Genomic DNA, 19526 nt, shown 5'->3' with positions numbered 1-19526 from the left:
CTAGGCCCGTTCCTTCCCAATTGGTGTTTTAATAATTTTGATATCCACAAGACCCAAATCACTAAACTTCATTACTACTTCTGAAAGTGCTATGTGGATGCCTCCAGTCACATGGTAGCTATGATCAATATTAGTGGTTATTTTTAAGATAGAAGTTTTTTTGGCAACCTTACACTCAAGAGAAGTAAAAGCTGAATTACTACGTAACTAAATATGTCGTTAACATGGAGTTTGGTGACAACATCGCAGTGTTTTACTAGGTAAATGTGCTTATAGGAGGTGGTACGCCCCTGTCTTCCTCCAACCTTTGAAATGACACACACAGCCACTTGTAGGGGCAGCTACAATTTATAGTGGAAACTTGTCATTTTTCACATTAAAAACTCATTACCAGACGTAAAAGAAGTGACAGGTGACAGAAAAAAGAGTCCTAAGCTATGGCGTCACACATCCACATAGCCACTAAGCCGGTAAGTTTTAAAACGAAATTATCTGTTTTGGCTTCCCTTAGGACCTTATAGTTTTCATGAACGGTCGTATTAACACCACGGAAAAAATTTCATGTTTTGTTGGACGACTGAAGATCAAAATAAGAGATGAGGGAAGAAACCAAAACGATTCTAACATGAAATGTGTGTGGCGAAGATGGTAAAACCATAATGTGTAAAATATAATATTATTGGACATAAAGCACAAACAGGGAACACGTATTTGCCTCGTAGAAGACATACTGTATGAGCAAGTGCATTCCTTGCAAATAATTCCTCTGTCAGCGGACGTCCGGCGCATAGACAACGCTTGCATCAGCCGAGTGGTCAGGCGTCGAACCCAGCCTGAGCCCCGAATTGCGCAGGTCAGTCTGCTAGCCCCGAGGGCCCCATCCTAGAGCGGCGATTATCAGTAGTATGCACTTCTTTGTCTTACCTCAAGATTACTCACATGGTCAACGCTAAGGAAGGGGCCGTCCATCAGAGTGACGGCTTCTGGAAGGTGCGCTTTATCGACGCGGCCCGGTCACCCTGACCGTGGAACAGCCACATCTTCCGTTCTACGCAGCAGCAGCATTGCATCCGTGCTGACGCAATGTGCATCGAGGGTGGATGCGCCGAGGCCACGTACTCGCAATTACAGAGTTCAATACTCGGTTATATCAAAGGGGAGGGCGATATTTTACACTTTTGAAACTCAACATACAGCTGTTAAATCACGTTTATACGGATCTTTCAGCGGGCTTGCTTCACAACTGCGTATTTATTACCTGCTAACGTAAGTCATTCTTAATGTTTTAAGATTCGAGTACTTTTCGAGCTGCTTTCTTTTACATTTGTATACGCGTAATCACAATGTTGCAATTAACACCCACGAAAAACAGGTACGTAATTATTTTTTTCACTGTTTGCAGTTACATATCCGTAATTCTGGAACTCACTCTCCTTTGGACGTCGCTAGGGACATCAGAACAAATCTGAGCAGCCCATTGATAAAACGGAGATGTACTACACCATATTGGTTTGTCTTTCCTCTTATTGTACTGCGATACTATGGTGACGGAATTTCAGTGCGTTCAAGGACTGCAAATATATATCTGCTAACAAATAAGCAACAAATTATGTAACTTTATTTTTTGAGGTGGTAATTGAAAGTCTTTGAGTAGCCCTTATATTTACCAACTAGGATCACCTAAAAATTTCAGTCTTATTTCCTGACGTTCCCTTTTCTTTAATATTGCGTCATCTCCCCATATTGCTTTTCTTTCTCCTTGTCTGTATGTTGTTCAATATTTTTTTTTATCACCATCGATAGCATTTTCAACCGAGGATCTTCGCTCCAAAATAGTATGTGTATGTTGTTTTTTATTCTGTGGTGTGATTTATTTTTCCAGTTCCTTTTTTATTTCGCTACTCTGGCTGTAATGAATTTCTAGTTCCAAAAATACCCTATAATTTGTTTGGTTAAGCTGTTCTATTTCTCCCGGTATAGATATACAAAACATATTTATCTTTAGTTTGCTGTCACCTCCCATATTTTACAAATTTTTGGTAGACCTTATCACTGTCAGAGGCTGTATATTAATCCTGTTATTAATGTTTGGTCCCTACTGGAACACACGAAGTATAACTGAGAACATTGCAGTACCTGCTTTTAGTCTTTCGGTTCCACGTATATTAGTTTCATTCCTCAGAAAAGTTTTTGTCCCTGTTCTTACCGAATGACTCTGGTCTTTTTGGGTTTTTCTGTACGGCCAAACGTTAGGTCATCATTCTCCAACTAAAAATGAAAAAAAAAAAACTGAACCATTATAAACCATGACGAAAAAACACTGTCCGTTATGGGACTCTGGTATGGAAGTGATTCTATGAAGACAGTAGACAGGAAAGAAAGTCTTTGTTATCCAAGGGATGCAAAAAATCAGATGAGTTCTGCAAGAGATAGAATCAAACTCCAGGAATTACTAGAGATAGATATACTTCAAAAAAACAGCATTAAATCTTGTCTTTAGAGAAAACCAATGATGAAAAACTCTATGAACGTTACAGAAGGCAAGCAGTAGCACTATTATTTAACTACAAAATATTGTTAAAATTAGAGATCACATAGTTGTAGCAAGCAACGAAACACGAATCTGTCACTTCAAAGGTTTATACAAACAGCAAAAGCAGAACAGTAGCTGGAAGACAAAGGAAGGAAAATTATAATCTCTAATTTGAATTATAAAGAATCAACAACAAAAAGAAAGAAACTGTAGGAAAATAAAAAAAAATTCATTTCGCATGATGTACGAAGCAGTAGGTAGTCATGTTTACCTTTGTCTTCATGTGGAACTGCTTTGCAGCGTTATGGAGACGACAGGATGAGTCTGACCTACGTTAAAAGTATGGTATAGGTTGAACTCTTTGGTCGTTGAAACTGTTCACCATATACGTGATGAAACACTTTTAGGAACACGCTTTACACGTTCTGCAAAGATTATCTAACTACCACGGAGAGAGTCAACAAATAAATGGAATCCCACTTTGCCGGTCTTAAGTTGTATGTTTAAAATGTGTCAAAAACAAAGAGTACGCACAACTACTAACTACACCCCCCCCCCCCTTTATTTATGAAAGCTGAAACAGTGAAACCTGTTTATAGAAAAATTCCTAAATGCGAAATACATCAAATATGATAACACAACGTAGATACTAATTTTAAAAATATTTGTTTTAGTAGGCTGTTTTTTCTTCAAAGTATTATTAAAAACTTTTATTTGTAAAAGCAGAATGAAGTAAAATTTACGTTGCAGGTTCAATAAAATTGAACTCAATGGCAGCACAGTGCGGACTGATTGGAGCTCTTTATTTTGTGAATTTTATGTGATTCAGAAGTGGGCTATGACTCATTCTGAAATCAGCAATTATTCCTTCTCTCCTTAAGAGCATTTTTTTCAGATTACTCTTTTATTTCGACCTAAACATGAATAACAGACTTCATTATTCTTTATAAAACAGAGGAACGGAAATATGTTATCAATAGGTAGTAAGAACCCAAGGATCAGTTATTTAAAATTTAACAATCAAAGATCATTTCAAGAGTTTGTAGGGGAGAATGTTGCATCTACACGATAGTGTACGTAGGAAAACGCGATGTTTTTTGGTCAGTACTTTAGTCTAATGATTGATTTCAAAATTACGCACTTGAATTACGCACTAGAGACAACCATAAGCTGTTTCCGCCATTTTCAACCATTTTTGTTGTTATTTGAGATCAGGTTGTGTTTTGTGCAGAATTGGTAAATATTTCTCGTTATACACATTTAAGGGATGTAGGGAATATTAAAACTATACGGAATATACTGTTAATTCCTCAGCTACAGAATTTTACAGCGAGTAAAATGCTACATACTTTTGGAATTATTTATATAACATGTAGATAAATAAGCTATACTTCGTCAGTCGGGTGCCATCCTGCATCTTGAAATAGGTCTTTTATCGTGGAATATGTGATACCTGAAAATGAAATGAGTTTCTTTAACGCCTTAACAGTATCACCTGTCACGGAAATGGAAATTTGTGTTATTTCCCATAGATTCTATTTCAAAACGTATTTAATTTCTAATTAGTCTTTGTTAATACTTCGGCTTAATTTGATTTCACACACCAATGGTATGTGTGTAGTAGATTAATAATGTAACAGATGAAATATTAAATAGAATGCTGACAAGATTTTCTCGACTGGAACGCTTTTAAATTCCAATCTAACAGGAACATAACCATGTTGTACATTTAATATATTTTCTAACGTCCATTACAGTGCTGACTGGAGGTGAAACGGAAACGTGTACCATAGTACAACACTCTCCCCTGGACTTTACCTCCTCTTAATTACATTGGTATTCAGGGTTCGACTATCAACAGATACGATTTCGCGCATGCACTATTGATGTCAGAAGTATATTTAAGTAACATGTATGTTATGAGAAAGAACAAAAGTAATAACAAAGAATACCTGCATTTGTATTCTTCGATGAGGGTACGGCTAAGTTAAGCATCCCCTGTTTGCAGTTTTCACTCATAAAAACTAAGAAGTCCGGTAGCTGTAGAGGACATTCGTAAAACAATTCCGGAAGTATACTGAATTTCTTTATCCACGCTAAGGAAAAAACCTCTTCAACAGGAAATTTGATGAGCTTGAAGAACAAGCTTTGTTAACATCGCGGTAACAAATACTTGAGGGCATAAAACTGGTAAGAGCGGTCGAAATATTTGCCATCCTGTAAAATGGTTTTTAACGAAACCACAAAGACAAAAAATGTACTGAGAAGTGATGAATACTGTTACATCACATACAGTGCCAAATAAAAGAAAGTGTTGGTATAATTTGGAGGTCCTTATGTTCCAGCATACTTCAGCTGCACTAGCTTCACCCTGCAAATTTAGTAGGTTCGTTGGCCTTTTGCTACGCCTTAAGGAAATGTCGGGGCACAAAAGACAATGATACCCATCACGTAAAACCGTTGCCTTCTGTCTTCCGTCTTCTGCTAACGGTGTCACCGCTGTACCCGCAGAAACATGACGTAAGGCTGTGCTGGAAATTACCATGAAAACGACTTCTGTCATCACGGTACCGCAGGAATTGACACAGACAAGTTCCGTAGCCACTCATGCTCTGAAAATTCTGTTAAATAAAAAAAGTCGCTTGTGAAACCGACTCTGATGTATAGTCTATTTTTACCAACGATGACAAGCCACCATGTAGCTCTTCGCGGTACTGTGCCTCAGAATACCCTTTATGTGTCTCATAATATCAGTGAAAATATTATAATCGCGACCAGACAAACAAAGTTTCACTTCTTTCTTTCCCCAAGCACTTGGGCTCCCAAACGCGCCATTCGCACGTGGATCTTGACTCATGACGTATCTGGGTAGGTGAATGTTTTTCGGCGTATCGCTCATTGGTAGGCGCGTGTGCACACCGTAGACATGTTTTCGTGCCATTAATTTAGAGAGCAAGACTAATGTTACCTTATGCGTGCCACAATGAAGTTTCGCCAGTTGCGCTGGTTGAGTTACTGCGTGTACGTCAGGACAAAAACTATGATCCCGTTTCTTTATCAGCTATTGTTTAAATTTTACGCCGCACTCACTGCCCAGAGATAAGTAGACAGCGTGTCTCTAGCAGCTAATCTCTGCTGGCGATACAGCCCCGCCATATTGGAAACTCGTACGATGCAAAGTGTGCGTGGGTGTGCGGCTTCCTTTCTCAAAGGTGTCGGAGAGCGCGAGTGTTGCACTAAAATGTTCAAAGAGTGTGGCGTATCCGAGACCACTGATGTGGATCTAAGCGTAGAATTCGTCCACTACGCCTGACATATCTCAGTTGCGTGATATTGAAATGATTTCCAATATCTACCAGAAATACACAATTAGCATCTTTATGTTCACATACAAAACGAATTTGCGCAACATTATTTACATACATTCTGAGAAAGGAAACGATTCCCCAAAACCGAAACAATACTGCACCTGTAATACTTCAGAAGAGAGGAGGCCGACAAAACGTAAAAACTGTATAATTATTCTCTCCGTAATGTTCAAGATATTCGCTAAAATCATAACTAATCACAAAGGGGAAAAAAGCATCATATTGTAATCAAGCAGGAGAGCAAACTGGCTTCAAAACTAACTACAGGCAGTTAGATAATTTCCTAGTAGTAAACGCATTTATAACATCGAGAAATGTTTATGAACTACCACTGTTTAGGATTCATCGATTTTGAAAATTTTATCGAAATCGGGACTTTGTGAATGAAAAAGCACGCAACACTGGTATAATATTCTACAGTATTTATAGTTGTACAGTTCGGTTTTCAGCTGTTACACAATCTTCACGTACGAAGATAAATATTTGTGCCTGTGATATTTTTTAGAATCAAATATTTAAAACTACTTGCATTTGAAGTGAATCTCATTTGGTTTTTAAATGTGACAAATGTTAATATTGGATTTCAGACAAGATCGAGACGAATTATTTCAGTAAAATGAGATCTGAAACAGTTTTGCTGTGCCACTCAAAATAATGCACCATATGACAAATTACAGCAGCTTTTTCTGAGGAGAAAAATTAGTTGAACAATATATAGTAAGCTTTGGCAGCATGTTCCATCGGGTTGACTGTAGAAGATAATCTTGTCCCTAGGAGGACCAGTATTACAAACAGATAAAATATTACAAGTGAGACTAAACAGGTAAGTGAAACATATGTAATCATACAAAGTAAAATTTTAACAGGATAACTGAAACCACAGTAACTGAAATGAAGGAAAAATGAGAATTATGTACATTGTAGAAAATTATGCCAGTGTTGTGCGTTTTCTCAATTGCAATGTATAAAATACTCTACCAAGAACCAAAGGAACAGCAAATTAATACGAAACAGGTACTAACGAAACACGGGCCCTTCTGTGTTTGCCTACGGATGACTTTTTAGATTAATAATATCTGTGTTTACATATTGATGAATTTTTACATTAATACTGCCAGTTCCATTATAATTCAACAGAACAGCGGAAAATTCACATCTCTGAAATAATCATCTGTCATACAATTTCAACTACAGTTCAGAATAAATAAATTGTTGCATACTTCTGTATCTTAGTATCATAAGAATCCTTAAAACAAAAAATAAACAAAACCAGCGCCAATTAAATATGAAGATATTGAAAGACACATAGTGGGAAGAAACAAAACAAAAGCGGCCTGTTACAGTGTTCTTTCGATACAACACAAAACATTCTACATTGCTATGTGATCTTGTGTCCCGTCGTTCTATACAAAGTGCAGGATCTCATCTATTTCGAGAATTTTTGGGTCCTTCATTAAGAATAAAGTGCGCAGTACTATACAAAAAAAAGGAATAGTTGTGCAGAGCCAATTCGTTGGCATGCTCATGCTCCATTGTTGAACTACTTGAAATTTTCACATAATATTAGAAGCAGTTGCCTCTGTATCATTACATGAGGGTCTCATGGCATAAACCGCAGAATAAGTAGCAAAGAATCATTTGGTACAATGAACTTACTACACCAAAGAGCAGGCTTCCAGAAATCACTTGATTTCTAAGTAACCCAATGAGCAAAGCCTTGCAGAAATGACGCGAATTGATTCAGAGCGATAAACTACTCTTAAAGTTGATCAGCGGAGGGAACTGGTAAGTTATGTGCGAATTACATCATTGGAACAGTACTAACGCGTGGACATGAAAATATAGTTACTGCGTCACAAGTTATGTTAGGCTTTCCCTGCATGTTTGCTGTTTGTGGTTATCTACTCTACAGGACATTTTAATGGAAAATGCTTACATAATCGTTACATGGTATTGATGAGGGAGTTTTTTTGTAGTTGAACTCAGAATGTATCGTATATGGGGACAAGGAAAGAAACAGATGCTGTTACAAATACAACTAATTTCAAGAGCGAATTCAGTAATGCTTCACTACCTCTTGGTGTTGACAGAGTAGCCAGCCCTGTTAGAAATCTAGAGAATTGTCTAGAAACCGTGAAACACTATATCCGAAAGAGTTCTTCGCGTTTGCCTGTCTTAATAGGAGAAGCGGAAACAGCGAAAAGCCTTAACGCCGCTGTTGCGAATGAATGACTTCACTGACAATCAGTACACGGCATTGCCCAAGATGCCCGTTCAATGAACCATGCGCTATTTCTGTCTCACTTCTGTTGAAGTTCTCCACGTTGACCGCGTGGCGGGTCGAATTTATGGTTGCCTATCGCACGAATCCTTGTTGCGTTCTCAGCCTGTTGCTTCACTGCTGCTTTCGAGTGATTTGTGTCCAGAACACTTCGTTGCTTCAGTCATTGTGAATCACGATTTTTTCACTTGTTGTGTCAAAAATCTCGTTTTCTCAGGGTCGAGTGGAACACATTCACTAGCTCCGAAAATTCCAATCAAGTGCTGAAAATCGAAATGTTCTTCCCATAACGTAGCACATGAAGTTATGAATATTGACGCAATACGAGCCACCGTGATTTACGGCACGGAGCATGGTCACTGAAACATTTCGAAATAACTGAGGGAAGGCAGTTGATATAAGCTAACTAATTCAAAGAAAGTTATGTATCTACGCTTAGTTTCCTTTTTGTACTCTAACTTCCAGGGATATTCTTCACATGCTAGATTCTTGAATAAAAATCTCTCGGTGTAAATGCCGCGTCAGTTATCCTGAACTGACGCGGCATGTACACCGAGAGATTTTTATTCAAGAAATACATCGCGAAAGACTTCGTAGCCATGCTAGATTCTTTATTTCTCTAGTAGTGTACATAGACGTTTAGCTCCCAGAGTGGACAACACTGACCTAAACACTGTCCGGGTTTGGAGTATCAGCTAACAAATCCTGTCAGACATTTCCACCTGTAAATAACATTGTTCCACTTATAGTTTACTGGGATTTCTCCCATTCTGGTCGTCTGGGTAGGAAATTACATATTTTTTTAAAAAATCCTTGCGGCAACCCTTACTCCAGTCACCAAATTCAATAGCGCAGAGCACGCAAGGCGTAAGAAAATTCCATATACAAAACTTTAGACGTTTAGAGGAGATTTTCATGTGTGACAAAAATGTCACAGGTGCATCGTTTTCCCCCTCTGGGTCTATGAAGGTTTTTACTCTAGTGATGTCCAGAGACGGTGCTCAAACTACCGTGAGGTTGACAGTGTTTTAAAAATTTTGCTGACCTCTTACGGATCTCTTTCTGTGGAGGGATATGAAGCGTCTTGTGAACGAGGCACCTAAAGACACTCCAAACGAGCTGATTGCCCTTTTGACCGAAGCTGCGGCCAGTATTCGCGAAACGTAGTTATTTTGAAGATGTTAGACAATCATTTAGTATGCAGATGCAGGTAGTGCATTTATGTTGACAGTTGACATTTCCAAAAGCACCTCTAAAACAATATTTATCGCACAAAATGGTTCAAATGGCTCTGAGCACTATGGGACTCAACTGCTGAGGTCATAAGTCTCCTAGAACTTAGAACTGCTTAAACCTAACTAACCTAAGGACAACACACACATCCATGTCCGAGGCAGGATTCGAACCTGCGACCGTAGCGGTCACGCGGTTCCAGACTGTAGCGCCTAGAACCGCACGGCCACTCCGGCCGTCTTATTTATCGCACGGCAGTCAGAACATCACCTTCGAAGATCACTACTGCCCAAACTTTCATGACACTCTAGCGCGGAAAAGATGCACCTCTCACATAAGAAAAGTGTTTTTTTATGTGCTCCAAACAATCTAATTCTTTTATATGTAGTTGCTTTACTCCCCGTATATTTGGAGTCATGTGACAGATCTAGTCCACAATACTCTTTTATAATATGCGCTGTTTAACGTATCAGACCACAAGCTCAATCGATGACAGTCTAGGTCTAGTAAACGATTTAGAAACCAGCAAATTCTCTTTTCGGTGCAACAGCCACTCACTGCACTGTACCAATTTATTTTAATGTTCGGGTTCGGGTTAGTGCTGGGTTACCAGCACTTGCAAAAGACGACATCATTCTCTGTCAAGGTAGTCCAGAGGTGGCGCTCGGCGCTCAGCTAGGTCGAGTGTCGTAAGTGTAGCTAACAGGTGACGCACGCTGTCAGTGTTTAGGCCCCAAAAGTGGTGCAATCCTCTAAGCATGACGTCACTCTGGTTCTCAGCTGGGAGAGAGTGGACATACCAAGTGTCCAGTGATATCCTACTACAACGGCTGTCACCTGTAATGTGACGGCCACTATGCATAGCATTTGGCATGGAAGAGTGGACAGTATAGAATAACTCCACTGGAAGACGAGAGATGTATCTGACGCACAATCCAGTAACAGTAAGCAGGGCACCGGCTTCAGTATGAACAGGAAATAAATGTGTACAAGAAAAGAAACATCATCTGAAAACAGTTATTGTGGAATTTAAGTGAATTCGTTACTGATGAAATGAGAAGACAGCATCAAAAGATAACAATCGATAGAAAGTTAGTTTACGGTTAATACTTATTGTACTTCTGCGTCGGGCAATAGCGAATGTGTAATTTTACATCTGTAAGTGATCAGTTCTCATGTTAAACTCGTTATTGTTTAATGTTTAACACATTGAAATGTTCCTAGGCGCTGAATATTATCGGAAATTTATTCGTAGTACATGAATACTTAACATTATTATGCATATAACCGAAGATTCATAAACGTACTACGGGGAATTAGGCGGTTTAGATCGCACAACATTTTTCTTGTTGGCGGTTCTGAATCTCACAAACTTTCATCTTCTGATGACAATAAAATTATTGGGTTGGGTTGGGTTGTTTTGGGGGAGGAAACCAGACAGCGAGGTCATCGGTCTCATCGGATTAGGGAAGGACGGGGAAGGTAGTCGGCCGTGCCCTTTTAAAGGAACGATCCCGGCATTTGCCTGGAGCGATTTAGGGAAATCACGGAAAACCTAAATCAGGATGGGCGGACGCGGCATTGAACCGTCTTCCTCCCGAATGCGAGTCCACTGTGCTAGCCACTGCGCCAAATAAAATTATTGTTTGATCTAAAGGGACTGACATCCGGTAATAAACTTCAGCACAGTCACGGTTTCACAATGGCATCACTTTGTAATTAAAAAAAATAAGTCAGAAACGTCCATAATAAATACATGCCCCTCCATATCCAGATCCAGTGACGTCTGTGGTTTGAGAATGACACGGTGGTCGGTCGGTACCTTTGAGGTTTCAAGGCCTATTCGGCTGGAGGTTAGTTTTTTTCTATGATAAACGACATTTGCTTATTGTTGATTCTGCCGTATTTGGAGCATTTGTTTCCTAAGGGATGAGGAAAGAAATAGTCCTATGAAATTACTGAGATGTTCTGGATCCTACAAAGAAAAAGTACAGAAGCTGAAGACTGTTGAAGAATGTCAATCAAAATGAAGTTGTGGTAGAAAGCGACATATCAGAGGGAAAAGTTCGAGCTACGAGCGTAAGTTAAGATTACAGCTTACAGTCATTGTTGTTTAATTTTAATGTGTAAGAAACAATAAATGAAGCGAAAAAAACAATTTTAACATTACTAGAGGCCTCAAATAAGACACTATTTTTCACCCTGGGTATAAAAAGATAACGAACGGCTAAAATGAGTGAGAAAGTAAGAGAGGAATTAGTTTGAGAAATATCTAAATAAAGACGACACTGATAAACGGGAACAGAATGGCGAATGGTCATCCGCTAACCTTCGGAAGGCAATGAAGAAGTCAAACAATTCTGTTAGTCAGCAAGCAAGGTAACTTAATCTGGCCAGAGTAAGGGAGAATTCAGGGACGGATTGATGCTGGCTACCTTCGTTATAAGTGGCTTGTTGATATCAATTAGTGATAAGCCCTGAGGAAGTTTTGAGTGTGTACATCTGCATAAAGGCACTGCATTCGAGTGAAACGTGGAAAACGTTGGAAGTAGAAATTGATAGTATGTGAAATGAGGTAGTGAGGTAGGAGGAAAATAAATATGAACTACTTAGGTTAAGTAAGAAATGTGTAACTCCTAGAAAGAACGTAAAAGAATGAAAGGGATGTATCACATAAAAGAATCACTGACACTGAACGGAACTGTTGTTGCTGTTGTTGTTGTTGTGGTAGTGGTAGTGGCAGTAGTGGTGGTGGTGGTGGTGTACAGTTCGAAGACTGTTTCGACGCAGCTCTCAACACCAATGTATCCTGTTGAAATCTGTTCATCCTTCCGTAACTACTGAAACCCACATTCATTCGAATCCACATACTGTATTTGAGACTTGGTCTGCCTCTACAATTTTAATCCCTCACACATCCCTCTATTACCAAATTACCTACTCCTTTAGTTTAGCCAGGTTGTGCCATGAACTTCCGTTTTCTCTAGTTCGGTTCAGTATCTAGTCATTTGTTATACGATCTACCCAAACAAATTCCAGCATTATTTGTAGAATTACATTTCAGTGGCTTCGATTCTCTTCTTATGAGGGCTATATTCGCTTACGTTTACTTGCGCACACTGCTACACTCCACACCGATACATTCAGAAAGGCTTCCTAACATTTAAATTTACATTCGGCACTAACGTATTTCTCTTTTCCCAGAAATGATTTTATTCCTATTGCCAGCCTTATTTTATTTCCTCCCTACTTTGACTGCGATCACTTATTTTGCTGCCCTAATAGTAAAATTCATCTACAACTTTTAGCGTCTTATTTCCGAAATAATCCCCTCAGCATTACCTGTTTTACGCTGTTTATATTCTATTAGCTTCGTTTTAGTTTAGTTGGTTAGTTCTATGTTCTATAGATCATTTGAACGGATCATTTTATCTAGTTGACATGCAAAGAGTCAGATTATACGATATTTATATTATGTTACTGCTAATGAACACATTACTATTTTTAGTCCTACTCATGTAAATATACTTAATCACTACTTTCTTTTTAATGGCTACCAGCTTTTAAGTACAAATTCGTCAATGGAATAGAAAGAGTTGTCCAGGAAAAATGCTTATAAATTAGATTTAAAACTTGCTTTGCTACCTGTTAGACATTTTATGTTGTTGGGCAAACGATAAACTTTTTTTGCTTCGTATTCAACTCCCTTCTCACCTACTAACAGATTTAACATGGATAATAAACTTCATTTTTTGCCTCTAGTGTTCTAGGTATTGACATCACTGGTCTTCTCGAACCGTGAACGATTATACAGTACACGACGAATTTCATTAGCGAATATATGTATTATGACAGTGCAGTCAAAGCTCGTTAAAGAGGTACCTATATGAAGTCCGTGGGTGAACACCACGTATTATTCTTACTTCTCGCTTTTGTGCAATCAGTACTTTCTCTGTAAGTTATTAGTTACTCCAGAATATTATTCCGTAAGACATTAGTGAGTGCAAAACAGGTTGATATGTTTGTTTCTAAGAGTAGCAATTATACGAAGAGCAAAAGTAGATGAACTTAACTTTTTGAGAAGCTCAGTAATATGCTTCTTCCAGTTCAGGTTTTCACCAATATGTACACTCAAAAATTTGCAGAATTCAGCCCTATTTACTGACTCCTGCTCATTTGTTACATCAGTTGTTGGTGTGACTCTGTTTTGCTGTGCAGAACTGAATTGTTCAAATGCGTGTGAAATCTTATGGGACTTAACTGCTAAGGTGATCAGTCCCTAAGCTTACACACTACTTAACCTAAATTATCCTAAGGACAAACACACACACCCATGCCTGAGAGGGGACTCGAACCTCCGCCGGGACCAGCCGCACAGTCCATGACTGCAAAGCCTTAGACCGCTCGGCTGTGCAGAACTGAATGTAGTGTGTTCTAACAAAATTTAGGAAGAGTCAATTTTCTGAGAACCACTTTATAATTATTCAGAAAATATTATTTACTAACTTTTCTGTTGCTTTTCCTTTAATGGGATTCATTATAACATTAGTATCATGTGCAAAATGTACTAATTTTGCTTGTTGAATTTTATGTCGAAGGTCATTCACATATTTAAAGAAAGAGTGGAGCCAATATTCAACCCTAGTCACTAAAGTTTTCTTCCTTCCGACATTGTCTGAATTACTTAGCACAATCTTTAGCTATTTCTTTGTCAAGCATGATTCAAAGCAGTGGCGTGTAAAGCGATCAGTTCCATAAAACTTGTGTTTTTCTAGGAGAGTAATATGTTCAAAGCACTCAAACGCCTTGGAAAGACCACAGAAAATACCAATTGGCGACATATTACTATTTAACGCTTTTGCTAATTCATGAGTAAATATACGTGAACAGCATTTTCAGTCGAGAAACCCTTCTGAAATCCGAACTGTGACTTGCTAAGTAAATTGCTTCCACCTAAGTGTGTGACTACTCTTGAGGACATAGCTTTTTCGTTGATCCTTTACCATCTCTGAACAGAGGGAACTGAAAATGTTAAAAATAATAGGTGTGGACAGGGATGGGAATACTGTAAAAGAGGCTTTGAGTTTAGTAGGCATGCAGAGACGAGAAGGGTGGCCTAGGAAAGGAAGTGGTCCACGACGCTTACAAGCCAGTCGAAATACTGGTGACTAGGAATCACAGTAAATACAGCGAATAAAGATGTCCTCGGCGAAATAGTGTAATCTTTGCATTGCAGAAGTTTCCATCTCACTAACTGCGAAATATACTGCAAGAACACGTTTGTCGGAGAGCAGTTGATTGCGAGGAAGCGGAATGAATCATAAAAGGCAGTTGGCAGCGGCCAGAGGCTGCGCGCTACGGCTAACGGTACGCCGGCGCTACGTCACAGTCGACTCACACAGCAGACGCGCCAATTGCAGCAGAAGCGGGAGAAACGCCGACTATTTAGAACCGATCCCGTCACGGACCAGACTCCTCGCGGCTTTGGTGGCGGGCAAGGTTTTCTGCAATGTCAACCTGTCGCACAGACACAACGTGAGTCAACTCGCAGCCGGCGACCTCTAAATGTGACTCATTTTCCAAAGGGTCTAAGGTCAGAGATAGGTCAGAGATAGGTCAGAGATGCTACCGGCAACGATATGAATGTCCGAGGAATGACGTCTGCATCTTACTTGCTTTACTTCTACATAATAAGCCGACAAAGGAAGTCACGTTATTGTGACTATTTGTTATAATTGCTTCGGAAACACGGAGATAATCTGCCCAAAACCTTCACGTTTAGTAGCTGTTTATCGTATTTGACAGAGTGTTTTGATTCAGAGGTAGAGAAAAAGTGTGCATTAAACACCACGCTTAACTAAAAATAGCCAAGTGACACGAAACGCGAACTTCTGCAACTTAAGCACTAACGGCGATAGCTGAAACTGAAAATGATACGGTGAAATTCGTCACATTAATTGTTACATTAAATGTGAACTCATTCAAACCCATATCATTTTCGAATATCTCTAATAGGGCCTTCTGAAGACCACGATACAACCGCATCTCTGAAGCAATAAAACATTGTATGAACCAGTTCCTTTCACAACAAGGCGAGTCCATTTTAATGGATGTTTGGGTGTTCAGAGGAGATAGTGGATCGGACGACAACTGTACTGGTACACAGCTTGAGACTGTTCCAGTTAGCAACACTAATCACTTCAGGCAACTCACGAGTCATATAAAATTATCGCTTGTAACGTCTCAAAATTAATTTGATTTACTCAACACAGACGCTGATCGCTGTTTAAACTAAACGACGGCAATGTCCCTAAACACATTATAGTTTCAATATGCTGATGAATAGTACACTGGCTGAAACGTCAACGGCGCTAAGCTACATTTCCAATATCGAAACACTTATTCTGAAGAATGCACTGCAATCTCAAGTGATAACTGAGCCAAAATCAAAATACATAATTCCAGAGCCGCGAAACAGGACATGAGAATTATCGGCAAGGCATCATTTACAATGGTCCCTTACCACAATTTTTGAAATAGTTTCAGTATTTCGTGCCATATAGCTTGCGGACTACATTGAAAATTCTACAGAACTATCTCAGTTACTTTGAAAACATTATCGTTACCAGCTCCCATTCTTCCAAATCATCATAAAGCACATGAAATTTTTCAATCACGGTATGTATGCAGCTGCATATATGCTGTCACACTCCACGGCACATAATGTCAAAACAATGGAACAAACATTGCCAAGAGGCTCAAAGGCTTTATACGTAGATGGAACACGATGTGTGTATACAGACAGATTCTGTGACTCAAATACATCTTGTCCCTAACGATAATGATTATTTGTTACAATCGAAATTGATAGCAATAAAAAAAGTTTTAAAGCATCAGATGGCGGTAAATAGCAAGCATATGATAACACTGAAGCGACAAAAGTTTATAAAACACTGATTTTCTCGCACTGTTTGAATGACAGTCTCCATGCCTAATCGTAACAGAAGCGAGAGCAACGACAGTCTGACGACTGCCTTTTCATTCCCGGTGATGTAGAAAGTCTGGCTGCTTCCTGGACAATCTATCAATCATGTAACTGGGAACATTATTTAGACATTGGGTCTAATTCAGATTATATACACTAAGAAATGTAGGCTGATCGTGAGACACCACGTTTAGGCACTATATCTGTAGAAGACCTTCATTTAATCACTATTAATGTTACGTTTGTATTGACAATGTCACTTGATAAGAATGGTTTAGGAAGGCGTGGTTTTTCGAGTCGATCACATTCCTATATCACATCACTCTGCAGATCCAGCAATTGCAAATAACATTACTCTGCGTTGACGGCGATGTCAAGATGTGCTTTAAAACCTTAACTTTTCGCCACCGCAGCAAATGAGCGGAACTAGACAGGTATCAAACAACACACCACCTATGGCTGCATACCTGCGCATTATTGCATAAGTCGTGCCCGTCGTCTTTGAAGGTAACATCATTAGGGCGAGTAGGTCGCGTCGGGTTCAACCAACAGGGGATACCAGAGGATACTTGAAGATGATCCCAGCAGAGGGGTCGAAAGGTCGAGTATTGAAGTGACAATAATTATTGTTTATATTCCACTGTTGGCTAGTTTCGGCTATTACATAATTGTCAAGCGGTAGATGGGTACCAGGCCGTCCACCTAGCAATGTATGGTGGGCAGCAGTAAGACTTAAAGCAGTGAGTTGGTACATCAGGTCGTAAGCTTTATGTTTGCCCGCCATTTGGCTTTGGTTGGACAGCATGGTGGACAGTCCACATGCACGACGGCTACCAAAAAATGTTCAAATGTGTGTGAAATCTTATGGGACTTAACTGCTAAGGTCATCAGTCCCTAAGCTTACACACTACTTAACCTGAATTAGCCTAAGGACAAACACACACACCCATGCAAGGAGGGAGGACTCGAACCTCCACCGGGTCCAGCCGCACAGTCTATGACTGCAGCGCCTCAGACCGCTTGGCTAATCCCGCGCGGCACACGACAGCTACCGCTTGACAATGGCATAACAGTCGAAATTAACCGATATTGGAAGTTACACTTTCTGTACGATTGTGGTACCTTATCAGATGGAGGTAGTCGAGTGTTGTAGTTTGAAGAGTAACGCGACGCGAGCTATTCACCCACAGATTTTACCTTCGCCGATGACACAGTGATAGTGAGAAGTATAGGCGCACCTGGAGGTACGAGCCAGAGCGCCAGCAGATCGTCGACGCTGGGCGCATGGAGGTGCGGCGCGACCGCTGGTGCGGGCGGGTCGGCTCCACCCCCGGCGCCACCCCCGCCACCCCCGCCGGCCGCGGCCGCCGCCGCCGCCCCCAGCAGCAGCTGCTGCACCTGCAGGATGTCTACGAACTCCTCCGACGATTCACTGGCCGAGTCTTCGTCGTTGGGCCGCAGCCTTCTCATCGTCGCAGCCGGCATGGCGCCCGCTGGCCCCTCGGCGGCTGCTCGCGCCACCCATGCCAGCTCAGCAGCACATAATACCTCCCCCACCAGCACAAATAACGCACAGCGCGCGAGTCGAAAGAACGAAAAAAAAAAAAAAATAGGTCGTAGTAATCGGAGGTCGGTCGAGCACTGTGGAGCACCACCACCACGGCGACTAGCGCGGCCACCACCGGGTTGACGCGCACCGAGCGAGGACGAGGCCGTCGGAGCGACCGGCCGAGAGCAGCGGCCAGCTGACACTGGCGCAAGCCGGGCCGCGCGCGCCGCGTTTCTGAATGGGAGGAGGAGCCGCGGAGGAGGGGGCGACCGCGGGCCGAGCGTGTGTGCGTGACAGCTACTCACCGGCGACACCGACGCATTTCCCGGCGCTGCCGCGGCGTCCCCCGGCGGCGCCACCATTGGTGACGTCACGCACCCGGCGTCATCGCCAGCGCCTGGAAGCCGGCGGCAGGGCACCTCGGACTGCGGCCGCCGCTCGCGTAGGCAGTCGGCGGGGAGGGGGGCGCAATACGAGGGAAAGATGGGGTGCGCGGGGAGCTCGGCGCGACGCTCGCCGACGGCTGCGGGCCGAGACTAGCTCGGGCGGCAGGAAGGCCGCTGCGGCGGGCGGCGCGTCATGCCACGCGGTGCCCTTCTCCGGCCCCCACCCGCCGCTGCCCCCTCCCCGCGGCCGTGCGCGCACCCCACCACCGCGCCCCGGCTCCTGATGCAACGTCTTTTTAAATCTCGCACCTCTCCTCGCTCGCCCGACCCCCACCACCGCCGTCCGCAGTTTTTGGCGGCGACGTGCCGGCAGCTCGGCCCGGTGACGTCACAGCCCGCGGCGCGGCTCGGCGGCAGGTAGGCATTCCCGGTAAGGACGGCGGTCGCACCTCGGCGCGGCGGCGCGGCTCCGGCAGCGCCATTGTTTCGCTAATTGCGAGCGCTGCTGCGACGCGGTGTGACGTGTCGGGTGCGAGGCGCTAGGCCAGGGTCGAGGCGCGCGCGTCCCTCGCGGAGGCCTTACCCGGCCAGGAAGGACGCCAGCTCGTCGGCGTGGGCAGCGCCAGTCGTTATGCCGCCGAGCAATGTTTTCCCAAGTAGGTCAGGGGTACGCTAACGGATAACTTAGGCTGCAGTAATCTCTCGGCGCTATATGGCTCTCTTATGCAGTCGCCATACGGACCGTGCTCCGAACGATGCGCACTCAAAGTGCCGAGCTCCCGACATTAGAGCGTCGAGAAACCACGTTCCGAACGTGTAAGGCAGTATACAGGGTGTTACAAAAAGGTACGGCCAAACTTTCAGGAACCATTCCTCACACACAAAGAAAGAAAATATGTTATGTGGACATGTGTCCCGAAACGCTTACTTTCCATGTTAGAGCTCATTTTATTACTTCTCTTCAAATCACATTAATCATGGAATGGAAACACACAGCAACAGAACGTACCAGCGTGACTTCAAACACTTTGCTACAGGAAATGTTCAAAATGTCCTCCGTTAGCGAGGATACATGCATCCACCCTCCGTCGCATGGAATCCTTGATGCGCTGATGCAGCCCTGGAGAATGGCGTATTGTATCACAGCCGTCCACAATACGAGCACAAAGAGTCTCTACATTTGGTACCGGG

At 41.9% G+C, this 19526-nt stretch overlaps 1 protein-coding gene across 1 annotated transcript in view; it reads right to left on the bottom strand.

The window, feature by feature from the left end:
* LOC126090559 (early growth response protein 4) overlaps positions 1 to 17709 on the bottom strand; it is a 145978-nt gene extending 128269 nt beyond the window's left edge. The window contains exon 1 of the mRNA XM_049906995.1: positions 17639 to 17709. The gene's annotated coding sequence lies outside the window, so the exon portion shown is untranslated. The remainder of the gene's footprint in view (positions 1 to 17638) is intronic.
* Between the last annotated feature and the right edge of the window lie 1817 nt (positions 17710 to 19526).

This window comes from Schistocerca cancellata, chromosome 1, assembly GCF_023864275.1.
Source record: "Schistocerca cancellata isolate TAMUIC-IGC-003103 chromosome 1, iqSchCanc2.1, whole genome shotgun sequence".
NCBI classification, from domain to species: Eukaryota; Metazoa; Arthropoda; class Insecta; order Orthoptera; family Acrididae; genus Schistocerca; species Schistocerca cancellata.
This window is presented reverse-complemented; position numbering and strand designations above follow the sequence as displayed.